A 19,374-nucleotide genomic window follows, 5' to 3' on the forward strand; every position below is an offset into this window, starting at 1 on the left:
AGGTGGTTTTGAGGACCAGGGTGGCTTTCCTCCCCAAGGTGGTGTCTCCATTTCACTTGGGACAATCAATAACTCTCTTGACGTTCTACCCTCCTCCGCATCCATCTAAGGAGGAGGAAAGACTCCGTCGTCTGGACCCTAAGAGGGCTCTCAGTTTTTATGTCGACAGGACACGAGAGTTCCGGTTGGATGAACAACTCTTTATTGGATACGTGAGGAAGGGGAAGGCCGTCCACAAGAGAGCGATTTCCAGGTGGGCCGTTCTTTGTATTAAAATATGTTACTCATTGGCAAAGGACGATCCTCCTGAGGGGATCAGGGCTCATTCCACCAGGGCCAAGTCAACCTCATCGGCTTTGGCCAGAGGTGTTCCGATGGTGGACATCTGCAAGACTGTGACTTGGTCTTCCCTCTACACCTTTGTGAAGCATTATTGTTTGGATGCAGAGGTGCAAATGGATGGCAATTTTGTGCAGTCGGTGCTGCAGGATTTCCTAGTTTGACCAGACGGACACCCTCCGAGGTGGTACTGCTTTGGGACTCTATTCATTAGGTGAGGAATCCAAAGGTAGTTGTATCCATCAGAAGAGCAAGTTACTTACCTTCGGTAACGCTTTTTCTGGTGGATATATTAGCTACCTGTGGATTCCTCACGGTCCCTCCCGCCTCCCCGTTGTCGGTCTGGTCATACCAGGATCGGCTTGGGTGTGCACTTCAGTTTCAATGTTTCTACATATGTATATATGTTTATAGTTCACATTCAAGTTATTTTCAAGTTTGCAAACCATTCATGTTGGTATGTGCCCTTATTTAAAGAACTGTGCAAAAGTTTTTAGATGAATATTCTCTATAAAGTTTATTCTTGTTAATCTTAAAGGGTGTAGATTGTCGATGTTCTTTATATGTTTCAAAGGCACCTAAAACATTGCATGAATTGACGTCAGCACGACGGCGAGGACCTCTTATTGCCACGATAACGTCAAGCGGAGCCGCGTGGAGTCGGGCAATTGTGATGTCCTCGTCTGACGTGCAGAGCTAGAGAGAGAAGTTTCCGTCTAATGCTGCGCATGGGGAGAATTCATTAGGTGGGGAATCCACAGGCAGCTAATGTATCCACCAGAAAAAGCATTACCAAAGGTAAGTAACTTGCTCTTCTGGTTGCCGTGATCTGTGCTCGCTGGGTGAGTGAGCTTCAGGCTCTTTCTTCTAAACCCCGTTGTTGTCTGTTTTCCCTGACAAGGTGGGGCTCCATACGAGGGCCTCATTCCTTCACAAAGTGGTCACGCCCACTCATGAAGCCCAATCCATCACTTTCCCTTTTTATTCACTCCCACATTCTTCTCACGAAGAGGAGAGACTCCACCGTCTGGATGCAAAAAGAGCCTAGGCATACTACCTCAATCTTACCAAAGATTTCGGGTTGGATGATGAACTCTTTTTTTGGGGGGGGTACGAAGAAAGGGAAGGCGGTGCAGAAGTGTAACATCTCACGATGGGTGCTTCTTTGCATCAAAAAGTGCTACGCTTTGGCTAAGAAGTTTAAAAAAAAAAAAAAAATACGTATTTATTTTTATTTATATTTTTGCCAACTTTATAGGGATTCGAGAGGTACCCATACTTTGTGGGTTCCCCTGGAGGAGAACAAGAATTTATCCCAGACGACTCGGAGAGGCATCGGTCGACTGCACCATCGGCTTCAGTGGGGCCTATTCACCCAAGGTCTGATTCGGAACCTTTTTCCTATGGGGAGGAATTGGATGGATCCCTGGACCATTATGAATACCAGGATGACCATGCTGTGGACTGGGAACAGGATTTGGGCGAAGCCAGTGGTCTGGATACTTCTCCTGACGCTGGCATGCTGTCTCCTCCTACTGTGGCTACGGCGGAGGAAGCAACTTACAGTATGGTGGTCAGTAGGGCAGCTGAGGTCCTCAGCCTTGAGCTACCTACTGTGGAAGTCAGGTCTAATCTCCTGACTGAGGTGCTTCAGCCTGGGGCTTCTACTTCAGAACTCCTTCTCTCATTCAATGAGGCCCTCACAGATGTCCTTTTGGGTACATGGTCCAAACCCAACACAGGGGCTCCTGTGAACAGGACTATTGCTAGCCGCCATTGGCCTGCACCGACCGACCCAAAATTCCTGTCCCAACACCCCACTCCAGAGAGTCGTGTTATCCAGGCGCATTCCCTTCCGTACCCCAGGATAGTGAATCCAAAAAGCTAGAACAATTTGCCAAGAAGTTGTTTTCTTCCTGCAGCCTCGCACTGCGGTCTGTGAACACTGCATGTTTTTTGTGACGTTATACCAACTCCCTGTGGGTTACAGTTGCGCAAGTCCTGCCGCAGATACCGGAAGAGGCCCGTGCTATCATCTCCCAAGCAGTGAAAGATGGGAGAGATGCAGAAAAGTTCACTATCCGTTGTGGGCGGGATACGAGAGACTTTCTGGGCAGATCGGTTGCAACAACCGTGGTCTTACTGTGCCATGCCTGGTTACGCACTTGTGGCTTCTTGGGGGATGTCAAACAGTCACTCATGGACATGCCCTTTGATGGCACCCGTCTCTTTGGAGACAAAGCGGACTCTGCCTTGGAGAGATTCAATGATTCCCAGTCTACGGCTCGGACCCTTGGTCTTTCCTCCGCCACTCGTCCACCGCATTCAGCTTTTCATCCATTTCGTGGAACATGGAAGGGGCACCCTGTCATGTCCTCAACCCAGCCATCGTGCCACGCACGCTGGGCAGCCTATGCATGGCCGAGGTCGCGGAATTCCACGTGGATGTGAGACAGGGAACCATAGGTCTGTCCATTCCACCTCTGCCGCCCCCCCCCCCCATGCAGTCTCCAAACCCTCCTAGTCCGTCCCGTCACTCCTACCCAGTTAGGGGCAGGATCCGCCATCACCTGCCCCACTGGGAACTTATCACCACTGATGGGTGGGTTTTGCAGATCATTCGGAAGGGCTACTCCTCCCCACCCTCCTTTGGAATCTGCAGCACCACACATGCCACCATCCTTCCATCATCTTCCGGAGGATCATTTTGTGCTTCTCCACCAGGAAGTCATGGCTCTCTTGGCCAAGGGAGCTATAGAAAGAGTCCCTGTGCCAGAAGTGGGTTGTGGTTGTTATTCCTGCTACTTTCTTATACCAACGAAGGACAAGGGCTTACATCCAATCCTAGACTTTCGGGTCCTGAACTACTTTCTCAAGAAGGAGAAATTAAAAATGGTCACCCTGGCTCATGTTCTTTCTGCCTTAGACCCATGAGACTGGATGGTAGCGTTGGACTTGCAGGACGCTTATTTTCACATCCCCATCCTGCCTGCCCACAGACGTTACCTACGATTCATGGTAGGTCACGAGCACTTTCAGTTTACCATGCTCCTTTTCGGCCTTACCAGCGCCCCTCTGGTGTTCACAAAAATGATGGAGGTGGTTGCAGCTCATCTGTGCAGGTTAGGGGTCTCAGTTTTCCCCTACCTCAATGACTGGCTGTTGAAGGCGCCTTCTCACCAGACAGTCGTCTCTCACCTTCAGACTATGGCGAACCTCCTGCACAAGCTGGGGTTCACTATAAACGTGCCGAAGTCACACCTGACTTCCTCTCAGACGCTCACTTTCATTGGAGCTGTTCTGGATACAGTGCAATTTCTCGCTTATTCTCCAGACAAGCGAGTCCAAGACCTTCAGGCTATGATTCAGATCTTTCTTTCAGCCTCGGTCTTGGGTTTCGGTGAGTGTGAGCCTGCTGGGCCTCATGGCCTCCTGTCTCCTGCTAGTACACATGCCAGATGGCATATGCGCACTCTGCAGTGGGACCTAAAGTTCCAGTGGGCGCAGCATCAGGGAAATCGCTCAGACATGGTCCAGATCTCGGAGGGGACTGCGAAAGACCTGCAGTGGTGGCTTTAGAATCCAAATTGTGTCAACAGCAGATCCCTCTCCATTCCCCAACCAGATCTCTCTATAGTGACAGATGTGTCACTTGTGGGTTGGTGTGGACACATGGGAGAAGCAGAGATCAGAGGCCTCCGGTTTCCGGCGGAGTCGGGCTCCACATAAAAATGCTGGAGCTCCGGGCTCCGGGCAATCAGGCTTAGGTCAAAAACATTCCTTCCCTCTCTCAAAGGGAAAGTGGTGCAGGTGTTCACAGACAACACTACCGCCATGTGGTACTCCAACAGACAACGCGGGGTAGGGTCCTGGACCCTTTGTCAGGAAGCACTACGCCTCTGGACATGGCTGGAATATCAGGGCATTACGCTGATGGTTGAACATCTGGCAGGCTCTCAACGCCAGAGCAGACAAACTCAGCCGCTGACGCACAGTCGATCACGAATGGCGTCTCTATCTGGAGGTGACGCAAGGTCTCAAGTGGGGAGAGCCTTGGTTAGATCTGTTTGCCTCTGCAGAGAACACGCAATGTCAGCTGTTTTGCACGTTGGAATTTTCGAAGACGGCACTCGCTCGGAGACGCTTTTCATCTCGAGTGGAGCTCCAGCCTCCTGTACGCCTTCCCGTCTAGCCCTCTTCTACCCAGAGTTCGCAAGAAAATCAAGTACGACCGGGCCCAAGTTATCTTGGTGGATCCGGACTGGGCTTGAAGAGTGTGGTATCCAGAGCTATTGAGCATGTCCATCCATCCTCCACTCAGACTGCCTCTTTGGGCGAATCTTCTGTCACAGCAGCAGGGGACGGTTCTCCATCAGCACCTGTCCAACCTCCACCTTCATGCGTGGAGATTGAGCTGCAACAGTTGAATGCATTTGCCCTTCCACCCAAAGTCTGCAATGTTTCTTGGCATCCATCGACTAAAACTGTATATGCCTGTCGTTGGAATAAATCTTGTGGCATGGTGTACCAACAAATCTGTTGATCACATTTGTGTCCCTCTGTCAGAGGTTCTTCTGTTCATTATTTAGCCCAGCAGGGCTCTGCTTTGGGCACCCTTAAAGGTTACCTGATCAGCCCTCACTCTTTAAATCTCCTATTGTCAGTAGGTTCTTAAAAGGGCTCACCCACTTATTATCTCCCACTCCATTTATTATGCCTCAGTGGGATCTTAATCTTGTACTTACTTATTTAATGTGTACCCTGTAGGAAGTTGGCTCTGTATATGCTATTTCAAAGTAAGGAATAGCATGCACAGAGTCCAAGGGTTCCCCTTAGAGGTAAGATAGTGGCAAAAAGAGATAATACTAATGCTCTATTTTGTGGTAGTGTGGTCGAGCAGTAGGCTTATCAAAGGAGTAGTGTTAAGCATTTGTTGTACACACACACAGGCAATAAATGAGGAACACACAATCAGAGACAAATCCAGCCAATAGGTTTTGTTATAGAAAAATATCTTTTCTTAGTTTATTTTAAGAACCACAGGTTCAAATTCTACATGTAATATCTCATTTGAAAGGTATTGCAGGTAAGTACTTTAGGAACTTTGAATCATTACATTAGCATGTATACTTTTTACATAAAACACAATAAGCTGTTTTAAAAGTGGACACAGTGCAATTTTCACAGTTCCTGGGGGAGGTAAAGTAATGTTAGTTTTAACAGGTAAGTAAGTCACTTACAGGTTTCAGTTTTGGGTCCAAGGTAGCCCACCGTTGGGGGTTCAGAGCAACCCCAAAGTTACCACACCAGCAGCTCAGGGACGGTCAGGTGCAGAGGTCAAAGAGGTGCCCAAAACACATAGGCTTCAATGGAGAGAAGGGGGTGCCCTGGTTCCAGTCTGCCAGCAGGTAAGTACCCGCGTCTTCGGAGGGCAGACCAGGGGGGTTTTGTAGGGCACCGGGGGGGACACAAGTCAGCACAAAAAGTACACCCTCAGCAGCGCGGGGGCGGCCGGGTGCAGTGTGCAAACACGCGTCGGGTTTACAATGGTTTGCAATGAGAGATCAAGGGATCTCTTCAGCGTTGCAGGCAGGCAAGGGGGGGGCTCCTCGGGGTAGCCACCACCTGGGCAAGGGGGAGGGCCTCCTGGGGGTCACTCCTGCACAGGAGTTCCGTTCCTTTAGGTGCTGGGGGCTGCGGGTGCAGGGTCTTTTCCAGCCGTCGGGAAATGGAGTTCAGGCAGTCGCGGTCAGGGGGAGCCTCGGGATTCCCTCTGCAGGCGTCGCTGTGGGGGCTCAGGGTGGACAACTTTGGTTACTCACGGACTCGGAGTCGCCGGAGGGTCCTCCCTGAGGTGTTGGTTCTCCACCATTCGAGTCGGGGTCGCCGGGTGCAGTGTTGCAAGTCTCACGCTTCTTGCAGGGAGTTGCAGGGGTCTTTAAATCTGCTCCTTGAAACAAAGTTGCAGTTCTTTTGGAGCAGTGCCGCTGTCCTCAGGAGTTTCTTGTCTTTCTTGAAGCAGGGCAGTCCTCAGAGGATTCAGAGGTCGCTGGTCCCTTGGAAAGCGTCGCTGGAGCAGGTTTCTTTGGAAGGCAGGAGACAGGCCGGTAAGTCTGGGGCCAAAGCAGTTGGTGTCTTCTGTTCTTCCTCTGCAGGGGTTTTTCAGCTCAGCAGTCCTCTTCTTCTGGTAGTTTCAGGAATCTAAAATCTTAGGTTCAGGGGAGCCCTTAAATACTAAATTTAAGGGCGTGTTTAGGTCTGGGGGGTTAGTAGCCAATGGCTACTAGCCCTGAGGGTGGGTACACCCTCTTTGTGCCTCCTCCCAAGGGGAGGGGGGTCACATTCCTATCCCTATTGGGGGAATCCTCCTTCTACAAGATGGAGGATTTCTAAAAGTCAGAGTCACCTCAGCTCAGGACACCTTAGGGGCTGTCCTGACTGGCCAGTGACTCCTCCTTGTTTTTCTCATTATCTCTCCTGGACTTGCCGCCAAAAGTGGGGGCTGGGTCCAGGGGGCGGGCATCTCCACTAGCTGGAGTGCCCTGGGGCATTGTAACACGAAGCTTGAGCCTTTGAAGCTCACTGCTAGGTGTTACAGTTCCTGCAGGGGGGAGGTGTGAAGCACCTCCACCCAGAGCAGGCTTTGTTTCTGTCCTCAGAGAGCACAAAGGCTCTCGCCGCATGAGGTCAGACACTCCCTCAGCAGCAGGCTGGCACAGACCAGTCAGTCCTGCACTGAACAATTGGGTAAAATACAGGGGGTATCCCTCTGTGTGCATTTTTTAATAAATCCAACACTGGCATCAGTGTGGGTTTATTATTCTGAGAAGTTTGATACCAAACTTCCCAGTATTCAGTGTAGCCATTATGGAGCTGTGGAGTTAGTTTTTGACAGACTCCCAGACCATATACTCTTATGGCTACCCTGCACTTACAATGTCTAAGGTTTTGCTTAGACACTGTAGGGGCATAGTGCTCATGCACATATGCCCTCACCTATGGTATAGTGCACCCTGCCTTAGGGCTGTAAGGCCTACTAGAGGGGTGACTTATCTATACTGCATAGGCAGTGTGAGGTTGGCATGGCACCCTGAGGGGAGTGCCATGTCGACTTACTCGTTTTGTTCTCATCAGCACACACAAGCTGGCAAGCAGTGTGTCTGTGCTGAGTGAGGGGTCCCCAGGGTGGCATAAGATATGCTGCAGCCCTTAGAGACCTTCCCTGGCATCAGGGCCCTTGGTACCAGGGGTACCAGTTACAAGGGACTTACCTGGATGCCAGGGTGTGCCAATTGTGGAATCAAAAGCACATTTTAGGTGAAAGAACACTGGTGCTGGGGCCTGGTTAGCAGGGTCCCAGCACACTTCTCAGTCAAGTCAGCATCAGTACCAGGCAAAAAGTGGGGGGTAACTGCAACAGGGAGCCATTTCTTTACATACCCCCTTTGAGCCAATGCATAATTGTCCCTTGCGGATCCTCGCATTCAAACTGTCTTTCTTTGTCGCTATCACCTCTGCTTGCAGGGTGAGTGAGCTCCAGGTGCTTTCTTCAATGCCTCCAAACTTGTCTGTACACCCTGACAAAGTGGTGTTATGCATTAGAGCTTCATTCCTTCCTAAGGTATTTACACCATTTTATGTAGGCCAGTCCATCACTTTGCCTACCTTCTACACACTCCCACACCCTTCCCATGAGAAGGGGAGAGACTCCACTGTCTGGACCCAAAAAGAGTTTTGGTGTTCTACCTCCATTGTACTAAAGATTTCCAGGTGGACAATCAACTCTTTGGCTATGTGGGTGCTAAGAAAGGGAAGGCAGTGCAAAAGAATATCATCTCTCAATGGGTGCTTCTTTGCATCAAAATGTGCTACACTTTGGCTAAAAAGCAACCTCCGGAAGGCTTGCGTGCTCATTCCACCAGAGAAATTACGGCTTCCACTGCGTTAGCACGCGGAGTTCCTGTCCTGGATATCTGTCGGGCAGCTACATGGGCATCCCTGCACACGTTTGATAAGCATTACTGCCTGGATAGTCAGGTCCGTCGAGGCGGCTACTTTTGTCGTTCAGTCCTGCAAGACTTTCTAGTATGATCTTTGTTCGCAGCCCACCACATAGGATGGCATTGCTTGGGTATCAATTCTAAGGTAAGGAATCTGCAACTAGAAGTCTCTATCAGATGTACAGGTTAGTTACCTTCGGTATTTGAAATATCTGGTGGGAGACACATTCTAGTTGCAGCTTCCTTACCGTCCACCCATCCTCCCCGCTTTGCGAAATTATTTCTGGGGACAGGTGTTCCACCCTTTCAGGTCCTTAGCTCTGTCGCACCAATCTCAGTGTTCTTAGCGGCTCTGCGCTCTGGCGTGGAAAGTCGTTAAAAGAAACTGACATCACTGCGCGAGGGTGTAGTGCTTTCCTCTTATTTAGTTTCTAAGCACTAACATAACACAACAGAAATGCACTTCTGAGGTCAAAGAAGACTTTTATTGTTGTTAATTCTTCCCCAACCCCAATTTTTATGTATGACGAATTAGTGGCTTTCAAGTCCGCGTTAATCAAACAAAATATATCAGTTTGCAATATACACAGCAGGTTATATTTATAAGATATTGAATGCAAAACAAAACAAATACTTCACCGTGTGGGAACTATCTACAGCTTAATCTTTCTAAGGTCTGCAAGCTGATGACCCCTGTCAGCCGCGAGAAAGAGATTCATCTACCCACACGGGATTGCTGGCAGCTGGCGCCAAGCTCCAGCACGAGGTCCGGCAGATTCGAATCTGACTCTCTGCAGCCTGTTACATTCGTTACAAAGGTGTGCCCCCTCCTCTCAGACCTGGGAAACTGAGCAAGCCTTTTGGAGACTGGCCAGGTCTCCAAGACTACTCCTGTTCCCAAGCTCAAGCAGAGAGAACAACACCCATGTACTCTCTTATCATGTCTAGTCTACTGTGAGAAAAACATCTTGGTTCTCTTGTGCAAAAACACAGCTTGGAAAAATACAGCTTGGATTCTCAACTGCAATGTCTAACTCCACGTTAAAGGCAATAGGCAGCTAACCTAAATATCAAATGCAATGTCTAGTGTCATATCAAAGCCAATAGGCAGCTGAGCTGAATACAAAATGCAATGTCTTATATCATGTCAAAGCCAATAGGCAACTGAGCTGAATACAAAATGCAATGTCTAATATCATGTCAAAGCCAATAGGCAGCTGAGCTGAATATAAAATGCAATGTATAATATCATGTCAAAGCCAATAGGCAGCGGAGCTGAATACAAAATGTCAAAGCCAATAGGCAGTTAAGCTGAATACAAAATGTAATGTATAATATCATGTCAAAGCCCATAGGCAGCTGAGCTGAATATAAAATGCAATATATAATATCATGTCAAAGCCCATAGGCAGAATATCTAATAGCATGTCAAAGTCAATAGGCAGCTAAACTGAATACATCATGTCAAAGCCAATAGGAATGCAATGTCAAAGCCAATAGGCGGCTAGACTGGATACAGCATGTCAAAGCCAATAGGCAGAATACAGAAGGTAATGACTAATGCAATGTCAAAGCCCATAGGCGGCTCAACTGAATACAGAAAGTAATGGCTAATGCCATGTCAAAGCCCATAGGCGGCTAAACTGAACAAAACATATCATGTGCTACTGGTGAACATTGAGCAACTAATATGCGCAGTGGTGAAACACAAAGTCATTGGTCAAAACAAACTCCATCAAATGGCAGTACAGAGGGCGGCGTCAATGTACTACTCCAGACGTCACCAAGGCATCAGTCGATGCCTGCGGAGTCGAACGCCACCTACAGATGCCCAAGGGTATTGCTCGAAGAAAAATCTCCAGATACAGTCTAACGCCTGGGGGGAAATTCTAAGGTAAGGAATCTGCAACTAGAATATGTCTCTACCAGATATTTCATTACCGAAGGTAAGTAATTTGTACTTTAGGCCTTTTGGGAGCTTGCATAAGGGGTCGCACCCCTTATCAGTATAAAGGTTTAAAAAAAAAAAAAAACATGGTTTCTAGTGGCTTCTGCACCCCACCCCCTGCCAAAAGGGGCAGATCGGCCTAATTAATAAAGGCTAATCTGCCCCCTGGGGGGGCAGAAATGATCTTTTAAAAAAAATGCTTGAGGGGGGGAACAACCCTTGCCTAAGGGGTCACTCCTGTTCTCAATATAAATAAAAGCATCCCTGGTGCCTAATGGCTTCTGCCCTCCCTGGGGGGCAGATCAGCCTATTTCTGATGGATACAACTACCTGTGGATTCCTCACCTAATTAATACTCCCATTGCGCCAGCGTTCGACGGAAATCTTCTTCCTAGCTTCTGCACGTCGACGAGGACGTCGCAGTTGCCCATGCGACGCCGTCTGACGTCATACAGGCAATAAGAGGTCCTCGCCGACGTCAGTTCACTTTTTTCCGTGACATTCGAAACGGTTATCTTCGAGGGAGCTACTGTTGCTGTTCAACAGTTACAGTGTGTTTTTTGGATCTATAGTTTTCTTTGAGATTACAATGTCGCAAAGAAAGTCAGGATTCAAGCCCTGCCATGAGTGTGGGGGCAAAATGTCGGTAACTAACTAAGACTGTTTGTGGTGTCTTAGTTCCGATCATGATGTTGACAAGTGCGATTCTTGTCAACATATGAATCCTAAGGCCCTGAAAGAGCGCGAGGCTAAGCTTTTTCTGGCGAAGTCGAAAAGGAAGGAAAAGAGACCTCATCGAAAATCCTCGTCACCGAAGTCTCATCGGCGTCATCGGGACTCCCGGCGTCATCGAGAATCACGGCGCTGGTCGAGTAAAGAGAGGTCGAGGTCACTATCAACTCGACGTCGGAAGACTTGGGAGGTCAGTCCCACGATCACTCCCCATCCGTCGACGCCGTTGCCTTCTCCAGCCTCACCGACTTCGCCCGGGTCATCGGGCCAACCACTTTCAGTGTTTGAGGTTCCGCAGCCTCAAATATTTTCTCCGTCGTTGCAGACGTCGACGTCGAGGTCGGTGTCGCCTTCGAACCAGGCACCCCAGTACCCGGCTTTCCCGGCCCCTGGAGCTGATAGTACCGCATTTTTAAATGCGATGTTTTCCATCTTCCAGCAGATGGCTCCAGGTGGTGGACCGGCTGGTCCTCCGGGCCCTTTGGCCTTCAACATGGGTGCTCCGGCTCCGCTTCGACCGGCACCCTTTATGCCCTTTCTCCCCCTGGGGAACGTGGGCTCGGCGCTGGTATCGGCTCCGGTGGCTCCTGAGACTTCGGCTCCGGCAGCTTCGATGTTTCAACCAGTGGCGCCGTCTAGACCTCCTGCAACTCCGAAGCAGTCTTCTCTCCATGCGACTCCTCGATCGGCGTCGTTCTTCATCATCCGCTGACGCCATGTTGACGCCGAGGATAGAGGAGAGGCTGCACTCGAGGAGGCTTGCTCTCCGTCTCCTTGAAGAGCAGGAGTACCAGAGACAAAACATGGAGGAAGGAGAGATTGAGGACTCTCGTGAGGGTCTCCATGGGCTGGACACTGCTAGTGGCCTAGATACTTCCCCCGAGTGGGACTTGTCATCTCCTGGGGAGTATACAGAAGAGGCGGCCACTTTCCATTCTGTTATCAGGAAGGCAGCTAGCTTCTTGGATCTTCCTTTGCCGGTAACTGAAGCCAAGCAGAATTTGTTGACAGAGGTGTTGCACCCGGCCTCTACATCGGCAGATCTACTTTTGCCGTTCAATGAGGCTTTGCTGGACCCTGTTTTGGAAGTCTGGAAGAAGCCGGGGTCTTTTTCAGCTGTCAATAGATCTGTGGCTAGGAGGTATCGGGCTGCACCGGCTGACCCTGGTTTTCTTACCAGACATCCAACACCTGAAAGCTTGGTGGTCCAGGCTTCCTGCTCGGCAGGGTCTGCTCCTGGCTCTTTTCCATCTGTGCCCTCAGATAGAGACTCCAAGAAGATGGACATGGCATCCAAAAAGGTGTTCTCTTCGTGTAGCATGGCATTGAAGTCCACCAATGCAACATGTATTTTAGGAAGGTACATTTATGCCCTGATGGACGAGATTGCATCAACGCATACGGAGGTCCCTCAGGGGCTGTTAAATCTAGTATTGGACGCTCAGGCAGCTGCAACTCTGGTTATCCAATCTGGGTTGGATACAACTGACTCCATTGCTAGGGCAATGGGCACTGCTGTAGTTACGAGGAGGCAGGCTTGGCTTCGTAACTCATGATTTTCCTCTGATGTGCAGTCGACCCTACTGGACCTTCCTTTTGATGGGGACAAGCTCTTTGGTGCCAAGACGGATTCGGCCTTAGAGAGGTTCAAGGAGAGCAAGGCCACGGCCAAGTCGCTGGGCTTGCAAGCCACTTCTTCTGCCTCCTCCAGATTTTTTAGGAGGTTTCGAGGATTTGGTTGTGGCTCCTCCTTTCGAGGGAAATTCCAGCAGCCTACCTCTGCTCTCTCCTATAGATCTTTTAGAGGGAGGGGTAGGGTCCGTACCAGGGGAGCCTCTCAGCAGCACTCTGCCTTTTCCTCTTCCTCTGGAGGGGTGCAGCAGGTGAAGCAGCCTTAGGCTTTCACCAATTCCCACTCACTCCACTCTTGTAGGGGGGAGGTTACTGAATTTTCTCCACAAGTGGGAGGTCATAACTTCAGACTCCTGGGTTACCAGCATTGTGAGAAAAGGCTACACCCTTCCCTTTTGGGAGTTTCCGCCCCCCATCCCGCCCACCCATCTTATTGTTCAGAAGAACACCTCCTGTTGTTGGAACAGGAGGTTCAAGTCCTCCTTTCAAAGGGCTCGGTGGAGTTGGTCCCAGAGCAGGAAAGGGGTCAAGGTTGTTATTCAAGGTACTTCCTGATTCCCAAGGAGGATGGTCGGTTGAGACCAATCCTGGACCTAAGGATCTTGAATTGGTTCCTCAAACAGGAAAAGTTCAAGATGCTGACCCTAGCTCAGGTGCTTTTGGCGTTGAACAATGGAGATTGGATGGTGTCTGTCGACTTGCAGGATGCTTACTTTCATATCCCGATACTCAGGTTGCACAGGAAGTATCTCCGTTTTGTGGTGGGGTCGCAGCACTATCAGTTTGCGGTCCTCCCGTTTGGTCTTACTTCAGCACCTCGAGTCTTCACGAAGGTGATGTCGGTGGTTGCGGCAGAGCTCAGAAGGAATGGGATAGCAGTATTTCCTTATCTAGACGACTGGTTGATCAAAGCCAGGTCTCCGGAGCTCGTGTTGCATCACCTGCAGTCGACAACCCAGTTGTTGTTCGACCTGGGCTTTTGGGTGAACATGCCCAAATCTCACCTAGAGCCCTCTCAGCGCCTCCTGTTCATAGGGGCAGTACTGGATACAACATTGAACCGAGCCTTTCCTCCGCCTCAGTCGATTCAGGACATTCAGGCGTTGATTCCAATGTTTAAAAGTGGAGCAGTCATTCCAGTCCTCAAGGTCCTACGTCTGCTCGGTCTGTTTGCTTCTTGCATACTGTTGGTCACGCATGCTCGCTGGCACATGAGGGCTCTTCAGTGGTGCCTCCGAAGGCAGTGGTCTCAACACAAAGGGGATCTCGAAGGCTCGGTGAGAATCTCCTGAGATGCTGCCATGGATTTGAAATGGTGGATTGCGGACGGCAATCTTTCCAGAGGAAGGCCGTTGTCGCAAGCTACGCCTGTGGCCACAGTAATAACGGATGCTTCCACTCTAGGGTGGGGAGCTCATCTGTGGGACGTGGAGATCAAGGGACTTTGGTCTCCAGTAGAACAGGTGTTTCATATAAATCTGTTGGAGTTACGGGCTGTACGTCTGGCTCTCAAGGCCTTCCTCCCATCCCTTCGTGGTCAGTCGGTTCAGGTCCTGACGGACCACACTACTGCGATGTGGTATATAAACAAACAGGGGTAGGGTCGTACCTTCTCTGCAGAGAAGCTCTACGGCTATGGTCCTGGGCAAAGGACCATCAGATTTGCTTGGTAGCAAATCATCTGGCCGGAGTCTTGAACGTACGTGCGGACAATCTCAGTCGCCATTTCTCGGCCGATCACGAGTGGCGTCTCCATCCAGATCAAGTCCGGTTAATCTTCCAGATGTGGGGGTTTCCTCGGATAGATCTGTTTGCCACCCGGGAGAACTCACACTGCCCGTTATTCTGCAGCCTCCAGTATCCGGTACAAGGAGCTTTGGGGGATGCGTTTCAGATGACCTGGTGCGACCAGTTGCTTTACACGTTTCCCCCCCCCCATACCCTTGATTCCTTGTGTGTTGAGTAAAATTCGCCAAGACCGGGCTCAAGTCATCTTAATTGCTCCGGATTGGCCAAGGAGGGTGTGGTACTCGGACCTTCTCTAACTCTCACTGTGCCCTCCGCTCCGTCTCCCTCTCAGGGCAGACCTCCTCTCGCAGTCGCAGGGGCAGGTTTTACACCCCCACGTCCAGAACCTGCACCTTCATGCCTGGAGATTGAACGGGGCAACCTGAGTTCTTTCTCTCTCCTGCCTGATGTAGTGGATGTTATCTCATCGGCCAGGCGACACTCCACTAAATCTATCTACGCTAATAGGTGGTCTGAATTTGTGGTTTGGTGTGGAGAGAGGCAGATTGATCCCTTACGTGCTCATTTGTCAGATGTTTTATCTTTTGCTTTGTCTTTAGCACAGAGGGGTTGTGCAAGGGTTACTTGTCTGCCTTGTCAGCCTTTCTTTGTCTTCCAGACCAGCCTTCTTTATTTAAATCCCCAATAGTACTTAGATTCTTGAAGGGCCTTATGAATAAAATCCCTCCAACTCCTTTCGTTATGCCTCAATGGGATTTGACCTTGGTTCTAACTTTCCTTATGGGGGTCCCCTTTTGAGCCTATGCATTCTTGCCCCATAAGATTATTGGTTCTTAAAACGGTTTTCCTGGTTGCAATTACCTCTGCAAGGAAAGTGAGTGTGTTGCAGGCTCTATCGGTAAAACCCCCTTATACATCTTTTTATGGGGATAAGGTGGTGTTGAGGACGAAGGCTGCTTTCCTTCCGAAGGTTGTTTCACCCTTTCATTTGGCCCAGACAATTACTCTATCCACGTTTTATCCTCCGCCTCATCCGTCAAAGGAAGAAGAGAGACTACACCGCTTGGACCCAAAGAGGGCGCTAAGCTTTTATATAGACAGGACAAAGATTTCAGGCTGGAGGATCAGCTTTTCATCGGATACGTGGGAAAGAGGAGAGGAAAGGCAGTCCACAAGAGAACACTCTCCAGGTGGGTTGCTCTTAGCATTAAAATGTGTTGCTCTTTAGCAAGGAAGGATCCTCCTGATGGTATAAGAGCTCATTCCACCAGAGCTAATTCGGCCTCTTCGGCCTTGGCTAGGGGTGTTCCTGTGGTCGACATCTGCAAGGCCGCAACTTGGTCATCCCTTCATACTTTTGCGAAGCATTACTGCTTGGACTCTGAGGTCAGAAGGGATGGCCATTTTGCACGGTCAGTGCTGCAGGATTTCTTGGTTTGACCATTCAGGCACCCACCACAGAGTGCGGTACTGCTTTGGGACTCTATTCATTAGGTGAGGAATCCACAGGTAGTTGTATCCATCAGAAGAACGAGTTACTTACCTTTGGTAGCGACTTTTCTGGTGGATACATTAGCTACCTGTGGATTCCTCACGGTCCCACCCGCCTCCCCGTTGCCTGTTTGGTCTAAACAAGTAATTCTTGAGTGTGCTCCTCTTGGTTTTGAGGATTTGTATATATTATGTATATATGTTTATATCTATCTATATATATATATATATAGTTAATTTATTTACTTGTTTAAAAAAAACAAATGGTAGGTTGAATTCTCAGAATGATGTGTTTGGAATATCATTAAATATTACTATTGTTCTTTCATCTCAATGGCCTAATATTCTCAGGCACGTAAAAAATGTTGGTACTGATATCGGCGAGGACCTCTTATTGCCTGTATGACGTCAGACGGCATCGCATGGGCAACTGTGACGTCCTCATCGACGTGCAGAACCTAGGAAGAAGATTTCCGTCGAATCCTGGCGCAATGGGAGTATTCATTAGGTGAGGAATACACAGGAAGCTAATGTATCCACCAGAAAAGTCTCTACCGAAGGTAAGTAACTCGTTCTTTAATAGCATTATATCCATGGCAGTGAAGGGGTTAAGGACATGAAGACAACACCCGCTTTAGCAAGAGGTTTCTGTTGACCCAGTGACAAAGTTGATGCATGATACATTTGGGACTTTCCTATGGTAGTAGTATGACTATTTTGCCATTATCATGCTTTTGAATACTGTATTTGAGATTTAAGGTGACATTGCTATTTGCGTGCCCTCCACTTGAACATCATATTGGTTCTGCATGGAATAGTTACAAGGTGTATTTTCTCTTCTAGGGAATGACGGCTCCAAACGGGAATGAACAAGAAGGAACTGACCATTTTTATCTCACGAAGAGAGAGGGGACATAAACATGGACTATGTTATGAATTTAGAGTTTGATAGGTTATGTGGAATACCCCTTCCCTAAGATTTCTGTGAAATAAAGGTTTTTTTTCTAATTGTAAAGGCTGCTGATTAATAAAATGGACAAAGGAAATGCATAATCCATGGCTCCGGTCTTGAGATTGAATCATAGTTCATAATTTCAATAATTATCAAAAGTAAATGTGCTTTGCTAATGTGTCCCTCATTAGTGCTGACCTACCATTAGTATTTTTTAGTGAAAGCTAACTACCCAACTGCATCTCCAATAACTTTTTTTTAACCAGTTTTAAATTGTATTTTCAATATCACAATCTTGAATAAATTACATCTATGAAAGTTACATTATCATTAGTAAAATCCGCAATCCAGCTACATCGTCATTAATAAAATAGTTTCACATCAGTATCAGCAGGAGCCCTTGGTTCAGTCCTTAAACAGCAACATTGGTAAAAACAAGTCATGTGTCGATGTTAACTCACATTCTGCCATTACCATAAGTGCTATTCAATCTTGCTATCTCAAGCAGGTACTGCAAACATTGAAAATCAACAGTGACATCCATGAAGCTATAATGGCCACTAGGAAGCTATTCGGGGACATCAAAGGGTGTAACAGAAGGGTGTTGTCACTCACCCATGGATAGGCTGGAAGGGGTTATGATGGAGGTGTGGGAATGTGGATAAAAGGGGATGGGGGGGGGTTATGTCCCCGCCAGGGTAGGTTTAAGTACGGGCCACCAACTCTTGAATGTGTGCAAGTCAAGTAATAGTGCTTCCCATTCCACATTTCTGGGGTATTTGTGTAGTCCTCATATTTCTTGCCTCCTGAGCTCCTCTCCCTGTCCCCACTTCAGTATTGCTGCACACCAGTGGGCTATATCTAACAATACCTGGGCTTTCCAGTGCATGGCAATTAGTCTGCATGCTATCCGCAATGTTTGGTTTATAAACCGGTTCGCAGCTTTATCTGTTTTTGAGCACCTGAACAATCCCAACAGTGCAACTTCCATTGTGAACACATCCAGTCACCTCTCAGCAAGTTGGACACTGACACCCATAAGGTTAGACTGAGCAACTCCAGAATACGTGCATCGTGTCAGCACCTGCATGTTGGCATCTCGGGCAAACAGAGGAGGACCCAAACATTTAGGACAGAGTTGCAGGAGTGAGGTAAGCTATATGAAATATATTATGCAGGATCTACTGAACTTGGTATTCTGCATCATCCTGGGGTATGTAAGTACTGTTTCCAGTATTTCCTTGTCGACTCGCCACCTAAGCCCCACTCCCTAAGGACTACATTTAACAGGTTGTGTGCGGTGTATGCTAGTGCACAAACAAACCAGGTGACAAGTCTACAGCCTCAACCCATTATATACAGTGTGTGTATGAGAGGGTGCTTATGGGGTTGCCATGGAGCCAAAGATGGCAGCCGTGGAGTAACTTTGCTCCAGGACCTGAATGCCGCAATCAACATTAATCCTGCCATTACACACACACACACACACGACATAGACACAGTGCTGCATCAGACTGTCGACTGGCCAGAACCAACCTTGCATACCATACCGGGGCATGCCCGGGGGAGGGGGAGGGTGTAGGGAGCTGGCTACTACAAAGACCACAGCTGACACTAGCAGACTTTTACCCCACGGAACATGATTTTAGTCATCCTGCATACAGTGATCCAGCAACGTATTGGTGCGGTAGACTTGGAACACGCCATGGGTAAACCGAAATCACCAAAACCTCACCCCCGTCCACCCTAGCCCACACTCCATCATGGGGAGGAGCCTTGACACAGGGCAAAGACCTCCAGCTCTCCACAGGACTTGGGTGAAAAACAGGCCACCATCCTACTTACCAATAAATCCTCTTGCTCATCAGTAGAAGCGCACATAAAGGAGATGTGTGGAATTTGGTCTCCTTCAGAAGGACCTGCGAAAACTGGCTTCCCGGTTCACCAACACAGAAAGTAATATCACAGAGATGGTACCACAGCTGAAGACCCAAAAACAGACCACCCAAGACCTTATGGACAAAGTGCACTTGTTAGGTACATGCTGAGTCATGCCAGGCTAACGCCAAGTGAAGCATGCCAATGAAACTCATGACCAGGTTGTGACCCTGCCATTAGCAGACTACCTGTAAAAACTAAAAACCACGGGCCAGCCCATCTACTTCTTTCTTCAACACTGTAGGCGGCTTTTTAATCAGTCTGCTCCCCACTATTAACGAGGGCTTCCTGAGGCACCATACTGCAGTATCTCTCAGATTGCCAGCCTTACTCTAGCAAATACACAGCTCGAATCCACTCATAAGTGGACAAACCTTGATAACTTCTGGTGTGGTGGTCCCCTACAAGAACAGAAATCACCCTGCCTACAGGCTGGATATTACAATTGCAATCTGCCATTCTTCAGTATGTATCACTCTGACCTACACAGCTAACTGGCCACCCCTATATCATCTGTCGCCTATTCAGTGTAATAGACCAGGCATCCTCACTATATACTAGATCAGCCTAATAGTCTGTATTGATTGAGTCTT

The 19,374-nt window shown here is 48.7% G+C and overlaps 1 long non-coding RNA gene across 1 annotated transcript in view; it reads left to right on the forward strand.

Annotated features, from left to right (window-relative positions):
• The window catches only part of LOC138299905 (uncharacterized), a 62,451-nt gene extending 45,501 nt beyond the window's left edge, over window positions 1-16,950 (forward strand). Inside the window, exon 2 of the long non-coding RNA XR_011204846.1 lies at window positions 16,735-16,950. This is a non-coding gene — a long non-coding RNA (uncharacterized lncRNA). The remainder of the gene's footprint in view (window positions 1-16,734) is intronic.
• The last annotated feature ends 2,424 nt before the right edge of the window (window positions 16,951-19,374 follow it).

Source organism: Pleurodeles waltl, chromosome 6, assembly GCF_031143425.1.
Source record: "Pleurodeles waltl isolate 20211129_DDA chromosome 6, aPleWal1.hap1.20221129, whole genome shotgun sequence".
Classification (NCBI taxonomy): domain Eukaryota; kingdom Metazoa; phylum Chordata; class Amphibia; order Caudata; family Salamandridae; genus Pleurodeles; species Pleurodeles waltl.